The following is a 20,366-nucleotide window of genomic DNA, read 5'->3' as shown; positions in this document are numbered from 1 at the left end:
TGGGGGCACACAAAACACTGTTCCTACCCATATTAAAATGTTTCATATGGTAAAAGGAAAACTGAGGAAGGTTAGATTCTATTTGGGTGTGGAAGGAATAATGGAGAGCTTTGTAGAAGAGCAGATACCTGAACTGAGCCTTGAAGGAAGACGAGGATTCTGAGAGGCAGACACTAGAAGGGAATGAATTTTAAGGATGGGGACCTAGCTTGTATGAATGTAGAGAGATGGGAGATGAAGCATGAAGGTCAGGGAAACAGACCCTGAAAGAGAAAAAAATTGTTTTAACACAGTAGTCTAGTGTTTTATAAACCTGAGACCATATCCCATTGGAGGAAAAAAATCCCCCCTTTGACAGCAACTTTTGAGAAAACTAGAAAGCAGATCAGCAGAAATTAATTTTATTACAACTTATACTATAAATCAGAATTCACTTCAAATTGATATAAAAGATCACATCATTTAAAAAAAGAAGCAAGTAGTTTTTGAGAACTCTATGATTAGAGGGATAATTTTGGGGTTTTGGTGTGTTTTTTTTTTTCAAGGCAATGGGGTTTGGTGACTTCCCAAGTTCACACAGTTGGGTAATTATTAAGTGTCTGAGGTCCAATTTGAACTCAGGTCCTATTGACTCCAGGACCAGTGCTCTATCCACTGTGCCATCTAGCTGTACCTCAAGGAAGAATTTTTAATCAATGAAGGCAGACCATAAAAGATAAAATAGATAATTTATATTAAATAAAATTAGAAAATTTTGCACAAATAAAATCAATGTAGCTAGAATAAAAAGAGGACAAGTCAATTGGTTTAAAAAAAATTCCTATCAGATATCTCTTATAAAAGTCCAGTATCCAAGATATATAAGAAATTTATACAAATATATAAGACTAAGAGCCATTCCCCATTAGCTAAGTAATTAAAAAGATGTAAAATTTTTACAAGAAAATTATAGCCCAAATGACTAAGAGTCAGAAAAATACACATTTTAAAAAGTCTGAAGTTTTGCCTCATGACCTGCATATTGGAAAAGATCTAGCAATCAGTCAGTAAGTATTTATTCTTTATATATGCCACCCACTGAAGGAGTTATCCATAAACAAGAATAATTAAGTTTGAAGGGATTATGTGGAAATAGGAACATTAGAGGCACTATTGGTAAAGCTGAATTGTTCCAACTGCTTTGAATATAGATTTGGAATTAATTATACGAGATGTGACTTAATAGTTCAAACTCTATGATCTAGTGATTTCACTACTGAGCACACATACACAACTGAAAGATTATATATGTACTAAAATATGAATAGCCGTACTCTTTATAGTAAGGAATTGAATGCAAAGTAGAAAATGAATGGGTAGAAAGAGGGAACTGGTAAATCAATATAAGTAGTTTAATATGCAGTTTAAAAAATAATATGAGGATACAGAGAAACGTGGCCACCTTTGAGATGAAGAAGAGGGTAAAAGAGTGAAACAAGCAGAACCAAAAGGAAAATATACCCAATTAAAACAATATCAATGGAAATATAATTCCAAAAAAGGAAGATGAAACTGAGTTACTGAAAAACCACTAATGGTTCCTGAGAACAGATAACGAAGTATACTTTCAGTATCAGGGAAGAAAGGTAAAGGACTACTAGGGCAAATGATTGTATATATGGTTAATGTGGCCACTGTGTTTGGTATTTTTTTCGTCATTTTTCTTTGTTATAAGGGAGGATTCAATCTTGAAGGATTAGAGGGATATTATTTCCAGAAATGACTATGATATAAAAATCAAAAGACAAGAAAACTTCATAAAGACATAATAGACCATTTCTATTACATAAAACTGTGAAAGCTTTTGCATAGTCAAAATCAGTATAAGTAGAATAAGAAGAAAAATTATTAATTAGGAAAAAATCTTTGCACCAAAATACTTGTAAAAATTTGATTATTTAAGATATATATGGTTTTACAAAACTTGTGATACATGATTTCAAAGAGAACACAAATCTAAATTAGCTCCAAGCATTGTCACTGTATTTTCACAATCAAGAGATATTAATAATGTCACCACTATCGTGTGAGGACCTGTGAAATTTATTAAGGTTAAACAAATTCCTTATACTCAAAAAGACTCAGAGCAGAACAACTAGTTTCTAGACTCTGCACTGAAACTGACTGACTCAGGGTACAATCTTAGTCAACTTCTCTGTACCTTGATTTGCTCACCTATAAAATGGGTGCAATTATCCAGGATGACCCTGCCTCCCTCTCAGGGAAGTTGTAAGATAGAATGAGGTCATCTGGGTGGCACTCTCAGAGTTTCTTCAGGGAGAGATACCACCCTGTCTATAAGTTTTAGAGTTTTGAGTACTTAATATCTCTCACCAGCTCAGCTAGAGAAGGGGCTGGCGAGATCTCGCCTCTGGTGATCCTTTCACAAGTCTGTGGGAATAGGGGGACTTCCTTAAGAAGACAAGAAAGGCAATAGTGAGAATTTGTATCCCCCATCTTTCTCCAGGGGGAGTCTGTAGAGGAGGTTACAGTGACCAGAGTTTCTGAACACCCAGTCCTAGGGCTTGTACTCATAAATAAGTATTGGCCTAGCTTGACCAATGGAATTGTTTCCATCCTTAGTGAAAATCAAACTCAGCTTTCTCCTAGGAGCAAAATCTATGAGCACTCAGAGTTGGGTAGGATGCTCTGGGCACTGTCAACCTTGGTTAATTGTCTAAGATCTTCTGAGGGGCACAGGCTGCTATATGATGGTAGAATTCAAAGGAATGTTTAAAGATCACTCAGGAAGCTCCTTATGGCATGGAAGAAATTGAGTGAGGTCCAGAGATCCTTTGCTCTCATACAAGTAGTTAGTAGGTCCTGGGCTGGAGGAAACTGAACCTGGAAGGCAGGCTGCCCAACTCACAGGATCAGACAGTAACATAGATTTATCACTGAATGGGGCCTTAGAGAGCATCCCATCCAAGTCTCTCATTTTACAAATGGGCAAACAGGCCTGGAGCCAACATGTCATAGGAGAAAATACTAGATTTGGAGTCAGAGGGACAAGGTTCAAATCCCCACTCTTCCATTCACTCACTCTGCTTCTCTGAGCTTGAGTTCTCTCATTTATAAAATGATGGGGGTTATAAGTGAGGAAAGTGCTTCATAAATCTTAAATTAGAAATGTGAGTAGTAATTAATATTATTAACTACAGTTTGAGTCTAATGCCTCTCAATAGGCCTTTACAATGGGAGACAGGATGCCTGGGCTTTGTTCTCTTCCCATGTGGCTAATGATATCATTATTAGTGCTTTATCTGAAATGAGGGGCTCTCTTCAGCTTACCCACCCACAGGGTAAGAATCATTAGTCCTTCCACACCTCTAGTGATGGATCTGTCATCCTGCCAACAACACATTCTCCCTTCTGCAATTATGTTCCCTTCTGCCTTCCTTGTAGGCTGACAATGAGGAAGGTGGAAGAGGGATCAAAGGAGATGAAAATCCTTAGAATGAACTGCGAGTGACTGACTTTAACCCCTTTGTTGCTACACAACCTGGATGTAATACAAGAGTCTACTGGAGCCAGCTCTGACTAGATCAGGAGAGCCTACTTAACTTGTCAACCAGGATTTGATTTATTGTTTTGTTGATTGGCATTAGGCTTAAGAGAGTGTTGATGCAGATTTTTTTGCTGAATATTCTAAAAAAATGTTTTTCTCAATTAAAAGTAGAGATACTTTTCAACATCTAATTCCTCTTCACTCCCCAAGACAGCAAACAATAAAATATAAATTATATATTCATACTCATGTTAAACATTATTTCCAAATTAGCCATGTTGTGAAAGAAGAATCAGAACAAAAGGAAAGAAACAAAATGAGAAAGAAACAAAACAAATTTTATAAAGTGAAAATAGTATGTGTTGATCTGCATTCAGACTCTAGTTTTTTTTTTCTCTGACTGTGGATGGCATTTTCCATCACAAGTCTTTTAAAGTTGCCTTTGATCACTGTATTGTTGAGATGAATTGTCAATCATAGTTGATTATCACACTATGTTGCCATCAATATATACAATGGTTCTGCTCACTTCACTCACATCAGTTTCAGATTTTTCTGAAATTGGCCTGCTCATCTCGGTGATGCAGATTGAATTTAAGTAAGTATAAATTATTTTATTTTTTCCAGAAGAGTCCAGTTGTTAATATTTACCAGCACAGCCATAACTGAACATGTCCTTTTCTGCCCATTTTTCTCCTAACCTTTCTTTCCCATAGCAGAGAAAGATTCAACTTAGGGCCTGGAAAAACAGGTCTAGATTGGTCGTTCTTTGCCAGAATACTAGTGTGAAACAGGAGTCAGGAGATCTGTTAGATGAGGTGTTAGATGAGCCTGTGTGTTCTTTCTGTGTCTCTGTTTCTGTCTGTGAAGAGGGAACAGGTTGGAGGGGCAACCAGGAGTCAAAAAATATTGAAATACTTCCCTCCTTCCTACTGACAATGAGGGAATACTTAAGCAGAATTTTGTATCCCTTTGTCAGCCCTAGTTACTGTATTAGATGTTTGAATTTAATTGTTATTCTTTGTTACCAGAGGATCAATCTATTGGTTTGAGGCAGTGTAGGGGTAAGGGATCCTTTTCCAGAGATTACTGTGTTGTTAAGACAAAAGACTTCAACAAAACTTACTTTAAAATAGAAAAAAAGAAATGGTAACTTTGGGGGTGCCTTGGCACTAGACATTGAGTTATCTGTTTTTTAAATCCAACCACTGACATGAACTAATTTTGATGCCTTGGAGAAGATGCTTGCACTCTATAGGCCATAGTTTCCTCATCCATAAAAAGGGAGAATTGCACAAAGTTATTTCCTTATAGATTTGAAATGCTGAGTTCTTCTTAGCAGCTATAAAGGGGCAAGGTGAGATTCCCCATTGCACCATCTGGTAAGCAGATGCCAAAGAGGAACTGAGAATGAGATTTAGTTCTCCTGACCTCCAGCCCACTCTACTGGGCTGATGAAGGAAGCAGCAGCAGCAGCCCTCAACTCCCAGGCCTTACCCAACCTTTGCCTTTGGAAACGTGGCTAAAGGGGAAAGTTCAGAGCACAGGGGGTGGGGGCAGGGGAGGGCTAGGACATGTTGAGTTGATAAACAGATTGAGAAAATGTAGAGAGAAAATCAAAGAAGTCAACTTGAGGGAATTGGATTTGAACCTTGACTTTGGATGTGTAGCCATACACTGAGCAAGTCATTTATGCTTCCTAAGTCTCAATTTTCTCATCTGAAAATTGAGAAATTGGAATAAATGAACTCTAACTTCCCTTCCTGCTCAAAATATATGTTCTAGAAGGCTCCAATAAAAGGCTCCTCTTAGAAAAGCGATTCTCTTCATCTGAGGTCCATAACCTTATTATTGTTAGGGTCAGCTAGGTGACACTGTGAATAGAGAAACAGAGAACCCAAGTTCAAATTCTTCTTCAGATACTGGCTTTGGAATCATGGAAAATTAGTCTTAATTTTTCCATCTGTAAGACTGAGATAAAAATAACCCCTGCCTCCCAGGGTTGTTGTAAAGCTTCAATGAGATATTAATTGTAAAGTGTTTAGCCTAGTATCTGTCTCATAGTCCCTGCTATAGAAATGTTAGCTATGATTCCATATTAATAATTGTATTTCAATATAACTGAATTTCTTGGTAATTTTATACATTTTATTATATATTATATTATAAATATACATATTAATAATATAATACATGTTTATAATAAAACAATTTATGTATTTAATTCTGAAAAGAATCCATAGGCTGCCAGAGAGATACAGGACACTAAGATGGTGAAGATTCCCTGGACTAGAAGCTAATTTTCTCATCCTTGGTTAGCATGTAGTAGGACTTTCTGCTGGGACTTGCTCCCCATTTTTCCTTTGAATGGAAAGGAATAGGGGCTATTTGGGGTGTCCATAAGATGACTGACAAAGGAAATTCTAAGCAAATCAGATATTCTATATTTTGGCTCTACATCAGACACTATGGAAGAAAAGAGGGGCTACAGTTCTGGAGAAGTCAAATAGTAGATAAAATGAAGAGGGAATAGGTTAGAGGGGCAACCAGGAGTCAAAAAATATTGAAACATATTTCCCTCAATTGTCAATAATGACAATGAGGGAATACTTAAGCAGAATTTTATTTTATTTTTTAATTTTTAAAGATTTTATTTGAGTTTTGAGTTTTACAATTTTTCTCCCAATTTTACTTCCCTCCCCCACCCCACCCCCCACAGAAAGCAATCTGTCAGTCTTTATTTTGTTTCCATGTTGTACATTGATTCAAATTGAGTGTGAGGAGAGAGAAATCACATCCTTAAGGAAGAAACAAAAAGTCTAAGAGATAGCAAGATCAGACAATAAGATATCTATTTTTTTTTCTAAATTAAAGGGAATAGTCCTTGAAATTTGTTCAAACTCCACTTTATCTAGATACAGATGGTATTCTCCATTGCAGACAGACAAAATTGTCCCTGATTGTTGCACTGATGGAATGAGCAAGTCCTTCAAGGTTGATCATCGCCCCCATGTTGCTGTTAGGGTGTACAGTGTTTTTCTGGTTCTGTGCCTCTCACTCAGCATCAGTTCATGCAAATCCTTCCAGGCTTCCCTGAATTCCCATTCCTCCTTGTTTCTAATAGAACAATAGTGTTCCATGACATACATATACCACAGTTTGCTAAGCCATTCCCTGATTGAAGGACATTTACTTGATTTCCAATTCTTTGCCACTACAAACAGGGCTGCTATGAATATTTTTGTACAAGTGATGTTTTTACCCTTTTTCATCATCTCTTCAGGATATAGACCAAGCAGTGGTATTGCTGGATCAAAGGGTATGCTCATTTTTGTTGCCCTTTGGGCTTAGCTTCAAATTTCTCTCTAGAAAGAGTGGATGAGTTCAGTGTAATACCAACAGTGTAGTAGTGTCCCAGATTTCCCACAACCCTTCCAACAATGATCATTATTCTTTATGGTCATATTGGCCAGTCTAAGAGGTGTGATTAAGCAGAATTTTAAGTGCTGAACCTGGAATGAAAAAGATCTGAGTTCAAATTTAACCACATACTCACTGGCTATGTGACCCTAGGCAAGTCACTTAACCTCTGTCTGCCTCAGTTCCCTCACTTGTTAAAGAGAGATCATATTACATCCACCTTGTAATGGTGAAATGTGTAGCGTTGGTACATAAGTGCTTAATAAATATTTGCTTCCTTTCTTCCTGAGACTTGGGGTTAGAGAGATTGATTAGGATAAATCAAAAGAGACTCAGGTAGTGTTATTAAGCCTGACATTTCTCCTTCCTGGTCTCTAAGGCTCAGTGAGGGGCAGGGAGGGCTAGGAACAATAAACTATTGCATTTGAAATAAACTTTAAAAGTCAAAACCAATGGGAAAGAACTTGGTTTTCTTCCTCTCACTTTTGACCTCTCTTATTTTCTTTTCCTCTGCTAGGTAACCTTCCTATAGTCTCCTATTGACCTTCCTCATCACAACCCTGAGCTTTCTTGTGTATCAGGAAAAGATCCAACCCCCACTGCCCCCTGCTGTTCTCTGTGTCTTGATTCCTGTCTGAGTTATTCTAGAAATAAGAGTAGGAACAGATTTGGGGAATTGGGATCCTTTCTAGTTTGGTTTTTTCTTTTTTTAGGCAGTCAGGGATAATTGACTTGCCCAGGGTCACAGAGTAAGTAAGTGGTCAAATTTGAACTCAGGTCTTCCTGACTCCAGGGTCTGTGCTCTATCCATTGTATCATCTAACTGCTCCCTAGCTTTAATTCTGGGGATTTTTTTTTTTGCAAGGCAATGGGGTTAAGTGACTTGTCCAAGGTCACATAGATAATTATTAAATGTCTGAGGTTGAATTTGAACTCAGGTCCTCCTGACTTCAGGGCCAGTGCTCTATCCACTGTGCCACCTAGCTGCCCCTCCTAGCTTTAATTTTAAAAGGTACACTATGTTCTAAATTGATTGTGTTGATGCTTAAAAATGTTCATAAATATCACAAAGAACAAAAGAGTAGGATTTGAAGTCAAAAGACCTGGGTTCAAATCCTGACTTTGCAACTTGCCTCCTCTTTGACCTTGAGCGATCTTTGTTTCCTTATCTGTAAAATGAGGGATTCTGGACTAAATGACTTCTAAAGTTCCTTACGCCTCTCATTTAGTTATTTTTAACCGATTGTATCCAACTCTTGGTGGCCCATTTGATGTTTTCTTGGTAAAGGTACTGGAACAGTTTGCCATTTCCTTCTCTAACTCATAGATGAAGAAACTGAGGCCAACAGGGTGAAGTGATTTGCTCAGAATCATACTAGCTTTAAGGGTTTGAGGTTGGACTTGAACTCAAGAAGAGGAGTCTTTCTGACTCCAGATCCAATGCTTTATCCACTGTGCCACCTAGGTATTTCTTCCATTGCTAGATCTATGTTTCTAAAAACGAAAAAAATTAAAACAAGCACCTTCCAAAAATATAGTAAATATTGGACATGGAACCTGAAGCTTGTTATTTAATAATCTCACTGTTGTGAGATGAGCATGACAGGGCTGTTCTCTTTGATTTTACTTGAGGAAACTAAGGCTCCAGAAGTTAAATAGCAAAAACATTAGCTTCTCTACAGTGTTTTAAGATTTTAAAGTACCTTACAGATTTTCCTATTTGAACTCACAACAATCCTGGGAGGAAGATCTTATTTTTATCTGTACTTTACAGATGGGCAAACTGAGACAGACAGAGGTTAAATGACTTGCTTATGGTCACTCATCTACTATGTGTCAAAATTAGGATTTGAACCTAGGTCTTCCTGACTCCAAAATCAGCACTGGAACATCTATGCAATATTATCTCACTAAGTGGTTTCATCTTAACAGTATAGTGATAAAATCAGCCTCTTTGTTACCTGACCCCTCTCTATACTTCTCTTTAATAGATTTACTGGAGTTTTATTACAGCTTTTATTGTGTTTCTTCATTTAACTACTCACCTATTGGAAAATGACTTCTTGTAGTTGACTCCAAGTCTATCAGCAGTCTCTTAACCACTTAACTTAAATCTAAAGACATTTCCCCCCCTCAGTTCTCATTTTATTTAGTTTCTCTGCAGTTTTTTTCCCCAGTCTCTCTCTCTCTCTCTCTCTCTCTCTCTCTCTCTCTCTCTCTCTCTCTCTCTCTCTCTCTCTCTCTCAATTTTCTGAGGCAATAGGGGTTAAGTGACTTACTCAGGGTAACATAGTAACATAGGTAGTAAGTGTCTGAGGTCACATTTGAACTCAAGTCCTCCTGACTCTAGGTCTAGTACTCTATTCATTGTGTCACTTAGCTGCCCCTTTTCTGCATTTTTTTTAAACTGAGAATCTCCCTTTGTAGCTAGTCTCTCTTTCTTTACTTTGCTTCTATGAACAGCACTCTCTCTTGGCTTTGCTCCTTCATGTACAAAAACTCCATTTCAATCTCCTTTGCTTGTTATTTAATATTAATTATATTACATCAATTGTATATGTGTATATATCTATGTGTATGTATCTATAGATACATACACATAGATAGATAGATAGATAGATAGATAGATAGATAGATAGATAGACAATTCTTGCATCTTCTCACCTTGCCCCCTCAGTATAGGTCTTTTGCCAAAACTCTGTTCTAGGCCATCTTTCTTGATAATTTCATCAGTTTCCATAAGTTCAACTAATATCTCTATGCAAATGTCATTGATTTCCAATTTGGGCCCATAGTTCCATATGACCAACTGCCCTCTGAACACTTTTATTTGGATATCAAAGGCACATAGGCCTATTTATATTTTCTCTTTGCCATTTTCATTAATGGCACCTTCATCAGTCAAAGTCAGTTCTCTCTTCCTCCTAGCCCTCATCCAATCAGTTGCCAGGTGTTATTGTCTCTAACTCCATAACATCTACTCCAGACATTTTCTTTTCTCTTCTCATAGAGCCTCAGGTTTTCCTCATGCTTCAAATGAACTACTGCAAAAACCTCCTAATCAAACTCCTTATCTCTGTTTCTAATCCATTTCAATTTTTTTCTTTTGGCCATTTTTTTCAATAGTGTCTTACTCTTTGTGACCTCTTTGGGGTTTTCTTGGTAAAGATACTAGAGTGGTTTGCCAATTCCTTCTCTAGTTCATTTTATAGATGAAGAAACTAAGGTAAACAGGGTGAAGCAATTTGTCCAGGGTCACAACTTGCTATACAAAGATCAATCACAAGTAGCAAGGAAACATTTATCAGAGCAAACATAAAAACAATGAAACAGAGATAGAAAAGTTATTGAGAATGTGTGTCAAAAATAGGAGACACAACAGTCAACAGGTTTTTTGATTCAGGAGAAAGATAAAATCTCAACTTAACAAAAAAGAGAATGATCTCACCAATATCATTGGAGATATCTGTTCTTAACTGGAACTGGGAATCAAAGGACATGTTTGGGGGCCATCTGTTTCCATATGCCCCTGGCTTGGAGGACTCCAATTAGCCATTCAAAAACTTGGACCTTCTCTTCTTGTCCATCTCTCTCAAACTCTGTTTCTCTCTCTCCTCTGAAAATGCTTTCCTTCATAATGTCAAGGGCAAAGTTTTCTCTGCCCATTTGGAGCCATGTCTGCCTGCATATATTCAAGCTCATAGAATCATCCTTCTTGGAACCACCAAACATACTTGAGGTAGGGCTGAAGCCTAAAGAGGTAATGTCACTTCCTCAAAGACACACAGGTTGGAACTGCAGAGATCTCTGACTCCAGAGATAGGTTCTTTCCACTGTATCACCCTGCCTGCATGCACTGGATATGGAAGTTTCCACAATGGCAGAGTGAAGCAGTTAGTTAGGAAAAGGGGGCATAGACCCCTAAGATGCAGGAGCCCATTTTCTGTGTGACACCAAGAATATGAGCATCATTATTCTACTCTATAAAGCAGGCCTCTGTCTCCCCATCACAGTCTTGGGGTATCCCTAGGAGGTCAAGGAATATTTCATTCTATCATGTCTCCTTCATGTTCCCTTTTGATATCCCCACTCTCTTAGACTTACCTTCAATCTCTCCTCCCCTGCTACTTACAAATCTACTTACAAATTTTTCCCCACCTGGAAAAAAATCTCATTTGATCCTCTCATCTTCACTATCTTTCTGTATCCCTTCTGTCCTTCATAGCTAAACTCTTAGAAAAGTCAGTCTGCTGTTTTCCAAATGTATCTTTTTAAAAATTAAATACTTTATTGGAACTGAAATATAGTATTATTTTTATTGTTGTTGCTGTTCAGGCATGCCAATCTCTCTGTGACCTTATTTGGGGTTTTCTTGGCAAAGATACTAGAGCGGTTTCCCATAGCCTTTTCTAGTTCATTTTACAGATGAAGAAACTTGGGGAAGCAGATGATGTGACTTGTCAAGGGTCACATAGCTAGTCAGTGTCTGAGATCAGATTTTGATTCAGATCTTGACTCCAGAACCTAGTGCTCTCTCTTCTGAGTCACTGCCAATCAAATTTGCTCAGTAACTTTTAAATGTTACATTAAACATTTAATATTGAACACGAATACGAATAACTAAACATATTTAGTAATGACATTTAAATTAATCTCAATTCCTGAAGTAGAATAACATCATTTCATTCCTTTCTTTAAGACCCTTCAAAATTCTTAGTTCATTCATTTTCATTTTCTTTTACCTTTCATTTCTTTACCCCAGTTAATGTATAATCCTATTTCTCTACTTCTGACTTCTTGTTATTTCATGTTATTTCATACAGATCTTTCCACACATTGACCTCAATATACCACTGCTGAGTACATACATACCTCAAGGAGCTCAAAGACAAAAGAAAAGTACCATATATGCCAAAATAATCATAGCAGCCAAGCAGATGCCCATTGATTGGAGAATGGCTAAACACATTAGGGTACATTAATGGAATGGAATATTCCATTATGAAATATGAATAAGAATCATGTAGTGAATACAAAGAATTCAAAGAAGCATTGTTGTTCTTCAGCCATTTTCCAGTCATATCTGACTCACTGTGATCCTATTTGGGGGTTTTCTTGGCAAAGATACTGGAATACTTTGAGATTTCCTTCTCCAGCTCCTTTTACACATGAGGAAACTGAGATAAACAGAGCAAAGTGACTTGTCGAGGGCTGCACAAGTGATGTGTCTGAAGTCAGATTTGAATTCATGTAGATGAGTCTGTTTGACTCCTAAACATTATCCACGTAGCTGCTCTCAAAGAAGCATAGGAAGACTGATGCATGAATATAAATAAGAAATATATATAAGTACAAGTGAAAAGCAAAAAACCTTTCTTTACAGTGGTAGGAGACTATGAGTGTGGAATACCTCTTATATTGCCAGACTTGGCTGGTATATTAACTTTGCTAAACTGCTTTTTTCCCTTCTTTTTCTTTATTACAAAAGACAACTTGTTTGGGGATAAAGAACAGAAAGGATATATTCAGAAATGAAAGTAATATATAAAAAGCAAAGATATTAATAATTTTAAAAAATCTTTTCAATAGTCATTAGACTGACTGGTTGATCTTAATTATATTACATAATTCTATTTCATTAATATAATAGGAAAAGATATGATCACAATCCAGAAAAAAGAACACAGGATGGCATATGCAAGGTGAGTGGGTAATATAGAGGTAGCCTGTTTATTCAATTGATACCCTGTGATACAAAAATAAAGCAAGATAATGTTTCCAGATAATGGGGATACTCCCTGTGGCCATCTCATAAGAGGACTCCACAATAGTCCCACATGTAGGCAGGCTTGGATAGTCCACAATCAGCCTCATTGGAAAGAACATACAAATCAGTGAGATCATAGATATAATTGATTATCTGTTTAACAATGTTCCTGTTATTGGATAATTGAGGGATTTGGGGGTTTGTTTGTTTTTTTCAAGGCAAAGGGGTTAAGTGACTTGTATCTGAGGCACCACCTAACTCCTCGATAATTGAGTTTCTTTCAGTTTAGGGTAAGGTTTTGGTTTGTTTGTTTGTTGTTTTGCATGTGATTACATAGAATATTGCTATGGTATTCTTGGAACAGATAGCTCATTTTAGAGGAGGAGAGTTTGTTTTTTGTTTTTTGGATTATAAATTTAGGATGTCTTCTCAACAATGGACTTACTGGACTAAATGGAATGAGTGAAACTTTTTCTAGGTAGCACCAGATTGCTCTGTATACATTTTTTGAGACTAAACCTCAGCATCCCTTTCCCTCACCCTTACTGTCTCTCAGAGAAGAATTAGAGATGAGTCCCATTAAAGTGGAAGGTTCAGAAGTGTTGCAGGTCACCAACTTCCACTGGAAAGCAGCAGGGAACAGAGAATGAAGCGGAAAATGCATTTCAGTTGTGTATATACTATGCTGACCAACTGGAGCCAGCAGCCCGTGAAGATCAAGGCAGAAGTGTTCATTTCCTGGGGCCTGCCAGGACTGGCATCAAGATGCTCTTCCACAGTGAAGCTACCCAGCAAATCTTAGAAAGAACAATGGACAAAATCTGCTCTGGGGGATAGAATGAGATGATGTCTGCAAACCCCTTTGCTCTCCTGAAAACACTATCGAGATGGGAGCTCACTGTGTGACTATTTCTATAAAATGACAAAGCACCTAGCAGTGATGCTCACTCTGGAGGTAAAGTACTGCTATGAGAGTCATAAGGGCTAGTGAGGGGAAGTGGAACAACTATAGATTTGGACTCATTCAATCCACTATCTGCCTGGTGTTGTAGAAGATGCTTAATAAATGTTTATTGAATCGAAGTGACTAGTATACATGGACCAAGCTCTGAGAATACAAACACATTTTAAAAAATGGTCCCTGCTCTCAAGGAGCTTTTGTTCTAAAAGGAAAGATAAAACATATATCTGTAAATATATTTAAGACCTGGGTTCTTGGTTTCTTCCCTGCTACTTATTACTCATAAGAATTTCAGCAAATTATATCCCTTTTCTCAGTCTCAAATTCTTCATTTGTTTAATTAATTCAAATTAGATGATTTCTGAGATGACTCCTTGGTCTACATCTTAGGATGCTATAGATCAAAGAGGAAGAACAACAGAAGGTCTGCCCAACTAGTGGGTTAGAAATCCAAAGACCATTCCATTAATACATAATCATTTGTTAAGCATCTACTATATGCCTGTTATTATGATAAGTGCTAGTGATAGAAAGAGACTTTTCTATGCTACTGACTCCACAGAATTTCCCTTGGGTGAGTTCTAGGACTCTCTCCCTTAGCTGAGCTATCTCATGTCCAATGGGAGAGCCCCTTCACTTTGTATTGTCTGATCTAGATTTATATATTCTCCTATGTACACTTTTCTCTGATTTTTATTTTGCTTTTGAATCAGGTAAATGGGCTTTTTGGTTAAGTGCTCTGTGTTCATTGTGGAACTGGTATTTGGTGGGAATAAGCCTTGGGTATAAATCTTGGAATGCTGCTTCTTCTCAACAGTGAAACAAGGATCAGAAGTTAACTTGAACTTGATCATATCCTTTAGACTAACAATATTTCAGGGAGCAGAAAGATGTAAATCTTACTTGGTACCCCTTCTCTTTGTGGAGAGCAGAATCAGTCCCAACTTCCTGCTTCCCATCCTTGGAAAAAACAGGGAGAGAGGATAGGGCCACACCATAACATCCCTATACTCTGAGGGTCATGTCCCTCATTACACATGACAACAGGTCACTCACTATACATGTAACCTCATCACAACAGGATAAATAGGAAATAATTAACAGAGGGAGGACTTTGGAATTAAGAGGGTCTTAGGAAGGCTCCCTATAAAAGGTGGAATTTTAGAACTTAAAGGACACCAGAGAAGTCAGTAGTCTGAGAGGAAGAAGGAGAGTTTTCCCGATATGGGACAATACCAGGAGCTGAGAGATGGAATGTCCTGTTTGTGGAATAGTCAGAAGGTTGTATCACAGGACTGAAGAGTACATGACTGAGAATAAGCTGTCCAGTTAGAGATGTTTGGAGACCTGATATTAGAAGTCAGCAGAGAGTTTTGTGCACTGTATGTAGATTTGAAAATCATCAGCCTAGAGATGGTAATTCAATCCAAGATAGTTGATGAGATCACCAAGTAAAATAGTAATAGAAATTATCTAACCCAAGAAGAAGCTACTGAGGGACATCTATAATTAGAGGGTATGATCTGGAGGAGAATCTAGCAAAGGAGGCAGAAGAATCAGTCATATACAAGAGGGGAACTAATTGATTGATTGATTGATTGATTGATTCATCCTTCTGGTGGGGCAGCTAGGTGGCACAGTGGATAGAACACTGGCCTTGGAGTCAGTAGGACAGGAGTTTGCCCTCAAACACTTAGTTGTGAGACTTTGGGCAGGACCATCTCCAGTCATCCTGATTCATATCTGGCCACTGGACCTAGATGGCTCTAGAGGAGAAAGTGAGGCTGGTGACTTAGCATGGCATCCACCTCACTCAAATCCAATTCACATGTTTATCATGGCATCACCTCCCGGATTCATGGTCTTCAAAAATGAAGGATCCCCTCCAAAAAGAAAAAAAAGAAAAAAAAAGAAAATGAAGGACAAACATTATGAGGAAAGAGAAATACAGCCAGAGGCTTCCAGTTTGTTCTCTTATATCTTCTCTCATCCACATCATGGAGGTGGACTATGCTGAAGATAATTTGTAAGAAGAGTATCCACTCTGCAGATTTTAGAAGAAGAAACATCTGTTCTCTTTCTTTCTTATTCCTCCTTTTGGACAGCAATAGTTCTCCTTTAGATTTTTTGTTGTGGCAGGGGTGGAGGTGGGCAGGAGAAATTCTCTCACCTCTACCTGCTATACTGGCTACTCACACATGGTAGAGAGATATGTTCTTATCTAGGTGTGTCCAAGACAGAAACTCAAAGCCTTGGTTCCCTCTTGTGTTTCGTATTTCTTTTCCTGGTTATAGGTAATCTAATAAAGATCCTGAGATGGAACTCCTAGACTTGATGGGCAACCTCAAGAGTCTGAGAGGTCTGGAGTTCCTCAGTCCCAGTTTTGATTGCCTAGCAGGAGGTATGCTCAGAAAGCAACTTCATGGAGAAGATGACTATTGCCAGAAGGGTGAACCCAAGTCATGCTTTGGCAGCTAAATGTGATACAATTTAAGTGTGTTTCATATTGCAACGTATGGGTGAGAGTGAAATTACCTGGTCAGCAATCCCACAAAGCAGATCATATTTTTATGTTTTAAGTATTAACCTTCTATGAGAATATAATTGAAATGATAGATATTATATCACTTTTGAAATACATAGTTATGAACCTTTGAGGTTTCAACAGTGCTTTTGTGGTTGAAAAAATTAATAATTGTCCCATACCTGACCTACTTTGTTCATTTCTACAATGCAAATTTTTTATCTTTTCTAGGTAGACTGCAGACAGAAGCCCAATCTAAATTTTAGGAGATTGTTTCTGGACTCTAGAGAGGGGACCCAGAAAGCCTCATTTCTCCATGGTTCTAAACTCCTCAGAACTAAACTTGGTCTGTGTGAATACAGAAGTGGGGTCCCTTGTAGAAAGAGGATGTCCTTCTCCCTGGGCTGTAGACAAAAGCTGCCTTATACATTGGAAGCACAATTTCTTTCAAAGCCTGTCAGACTTCAAAAATTCCTTCAAACCACACTGGATCCAGACCATATCAAAATGAACTCTAATCTCCTAGAAACAACAATGATCCAGAAAAACTTAAGAACAACATTTTTAATATATGTTTCTATGCAAAACTCCAATGTCAAGGGAAATTTTTATTTTTGGATTCTAAACTAAATAACCAATAAGAAAATTAAAAACATTCAAAAATATATAAGCCTATTTGGAAAACTAGATAGCAGCTTAACATGAAGTTAAATTAGGTCAATTTAACAATATTTAGTACAAAGAATGATGAATTATGTTACATACAAAAATTATGGAAAGTTAAAAAAATTTTAAATCCTCAAAATTCTGGAAAATCTAGTAGAAAATTCAGATTAAGAGAATAAAACCAAAAGAACAACATACAAACTGAATGTGATGATATAAAAGAAGATAATATCAAATATCAATCAAACTATTATAAATTTAATGAGTGATGGTGTTGCTCTATAGCTTTTATACATAAAATAATGACAAAAATAAAATTAATCAATTTTAAAAGACTTGTGGGAAGTCACAAATGGGTGAATTGATCCATTCAATCTAGAAACCAACTTAGAATTATAACTGAATTAATGAAAAAGCATTTATTTGATGCCTACTATATTCATTACACTGGGTTAATACTAAAAGTGAAACAATCCCTGTTCTCAAAATCTTATATTGAATACAGCTAAGCAAAACCTATAGGGGAATGGTGTCTTGGGAAGGGAATATCTTGGGAGTTACCAGGATAGTGAGTTGATGCACTGGGAAGTCAATTGACACAACCTTTCTAAGATATTGTTAGTATGTTCCAAAGCCAAAGAATGAAAGGAATGATAGTCAATGTGAATTGGGGTGAATTGGAGCAAGTTTGCACTGTTGAGATGGTTTAGCCCTAGGAGTTCTAAGGCTGAGCTGGATTTAGATTATGGATATAGATCTCAGATTTCAGGATTTTTTCCCAGGAAGGAAGAATAGGGGCAACTGGAATAATTAAGAGAGATAACAAATGAATCTAGGTGAATGGGTGAATTGGATATGAAGAATATGTTATGTGATAAGAGTGATTAAATTCTTCCTACCCCCGACCCAGCTCTTCTAATACCAGGCATAGTCCTTAAGAAAGATTGAGTACATACCAAACCAGCAGCACTGTTTGAACTACAATAAACTGAAAAGTTAGAATACTCATTGATTTAAGAATGAACATAGTGAAAGAAGGTAGCCCAGCACCACTGGATTTCAAACTATAAGGCAAAGTGATAATTAACAAAATAAACTGATGTTGGCTAAGAAATAAGAGCGATGGGTCAGTGAAATAGTTTAGGTGATAGACACAGAAATGACCATAGTAATCTAGAGTTTGATAAACTCAAAGATCCAGGCTTTGGGGACAAGAACTAACTAACAAAAATTGTTTGAAAAACTAGAAAGCATTTTGGCAAAAACTAGGTAACAGTCAATATCTCACATTGTATATCAAGATAAAGTTATAATAGATAATTAATTTAAACATAAAAGGTAAAATCATAAGCAAATTAAAATTTCCCTTATAAGATCTATGGATAAGGGAGGAATTTATGAGCAAACAAAAAGATCAATCACAGAATGAAAAGTAGATGATTTTATTACATTAAATTTAAATTTTTTTTAAAAAAAACAGTGTAGCAGAGATTAGAAGAAATGTAGGACATGGAGAAAAAAATATAAAGCAAGTTTCTGTGATATGGGTCTTATTTCCCAAAAATATAGAAAACTGGGTTAAACACACAAGAAAACAAGCCATTCCCCAATTGATAAATAGTGAAAGGACATGACAAGCAGTTTCCAGAAGAAACCAAAGTTATCTATAGTTATATGAAAAAATGCTTTAACTCACTATTGGTTAAATAAATACAAATTAAAACAATTCTGAGACATTACCTCACACCTAGTAGATTGGCTAATATGACAGAAAAGAAAAATGTCAAATGTTGGAGGATTTGGGGCGAGCATCCAGATACCAATGTATTGTTGAATGAGTTGTGAATTGATCTAACCATTACTGTGTATACCTTTTGATCCAGTAAAACCACTCTTAGATCTATATCCCAAAGACATCAAAAGAAAAGGACCTATTTGTACAAAAACATTTATAACTGGTCTTTTTGTGGTGGCAAAGAATTGAAAATTAAGGGTATGCTCTCAATTGGGAAATGTACTATAAGAAATGATGAGGGCCTAGGGGCAGCTAGGTGGCGCAGTGGATAAAGCACCAGCCTTGGAGTCTGGAGTACCTGGGCTCAAATCCGGTCTCAGACACTTAATAATTACCCAGCTGTGTGGCCTTGGGCAAGCCACTTAACCCCATTTGCCTTGCAAAAAAAAAAACACCTAAAAAAATGATGAGGGCGCAGCTAGGTGGCACAGTGGATAGAGCGCCGGCCTTGGAGTCAGGAGTACCTGGGTTCAAATCCGACCTCAGACACTTAATAATTACCCTGCTGTGTGGCCTTGGGCAAGCCACTTAACCCCATTGCCTTGAAAAATCTAAAAAAAAAAAAATGATGAGTCAGATACTCTCAAAAAAACCTGGAAAGATTTACATGAACTGATGCTAAGTGAAATGAGGAGAACCAAAAAAACGTATTTAGTAACAGCTATATTGTAAGAAGATCAACTGTAATGACTTAGCTATCCTTAGTAATACAATGATTCAAGACAACTCTGAAAGACTTAGAATGAAAAATTCTATTCATCCCTAGAGAAAGAATTGATGGAGTCTGAATACAGAGCAAAGCATATTTTGTCATTTTCTTTATTTTTCTTGGGTTTTTATTTTGATCTTTATTTTATTTTACAAAATGACTTATATGGAAATATGTTTTCCATGACTACACATATATAATCTATATCAAATTGCTTGCCTTCCCAATGAAGGTGTAGAGTGGAAGGGAGAGGATCTAGAAACTCAGTTTTTTTTTTTGTTTTTTAGTTTTAGTTTTAGCAAGGCAAATGGGGTTAAGTGGCTTGCCCAAGGCCACACAGCTGGGTAATTATTAAGTGTCTGAGGCTGGATTTGAACTCAGGTACTCCTGACTCCAGGGCCGGCGCTCTATCCGCTGTGCCATCTAGCCGCCGTGCCACCTAGCCACCCCGAAACTCAATTTAAAAATTGAATATTGAAAATTATTTTGGGGTGTAATTGGGGAAAAATAAAATAATATATTAAAAAAAGAAATGGCAAGCAGGATGATTTCAGAAAAACTTGGTAAGCCTTATATGAACCGATGAAAAGTGAAGTGAAATATTATATACAGAAACAGCAATATTGTTTTATGATCAACTGTGAATGACTTAATTATTCAGCTCAATACAATGATCCAAGACAATTCCAAAGAACTAATTATGAAAAATGGTATCCACTTCCGGAGGAAGAACTGTTAAAGTCTGAATGCAAATTGAAAGCATAAATTTTTAAACAATCTTTATATTTTTCTTGCTCGGTTTTGCAAAATGGCTAACATAGAAGTATGTTTTGCATGATTTCACAGGTATATCTGATATCATATTTCTTGCCTTCATAGTAATTGAGAGGGAGAGTAGGAGGGAGGGAGAGAATTCAGAGTTCAATTTTTTTTTTAAATGAATCTTCAAAATAAAATTTTTAAAAAATTTTAAAAAG

This window comes from Macrotis lagotis, chromosome 5, assembly GCF_037893015.1.
Source record: "Macrotis lagotis isolate mMagLag1 chromosome 5, bilby.v1.9.chrom.fasta, whole genome shotgun sequence".
Classification (NCBI taxonomy): domain Eukaryota; kingdom Metazoa; phylum Chordata; class Mammalia; order Peramelemorphia; family Peramelidae; genus Macrotis; species Macrotis lagotis.
The sequence above is the reverse complement of the archived record's forward strand: the minus strand, read 5'-3'. Positions refer to the sequence as shown.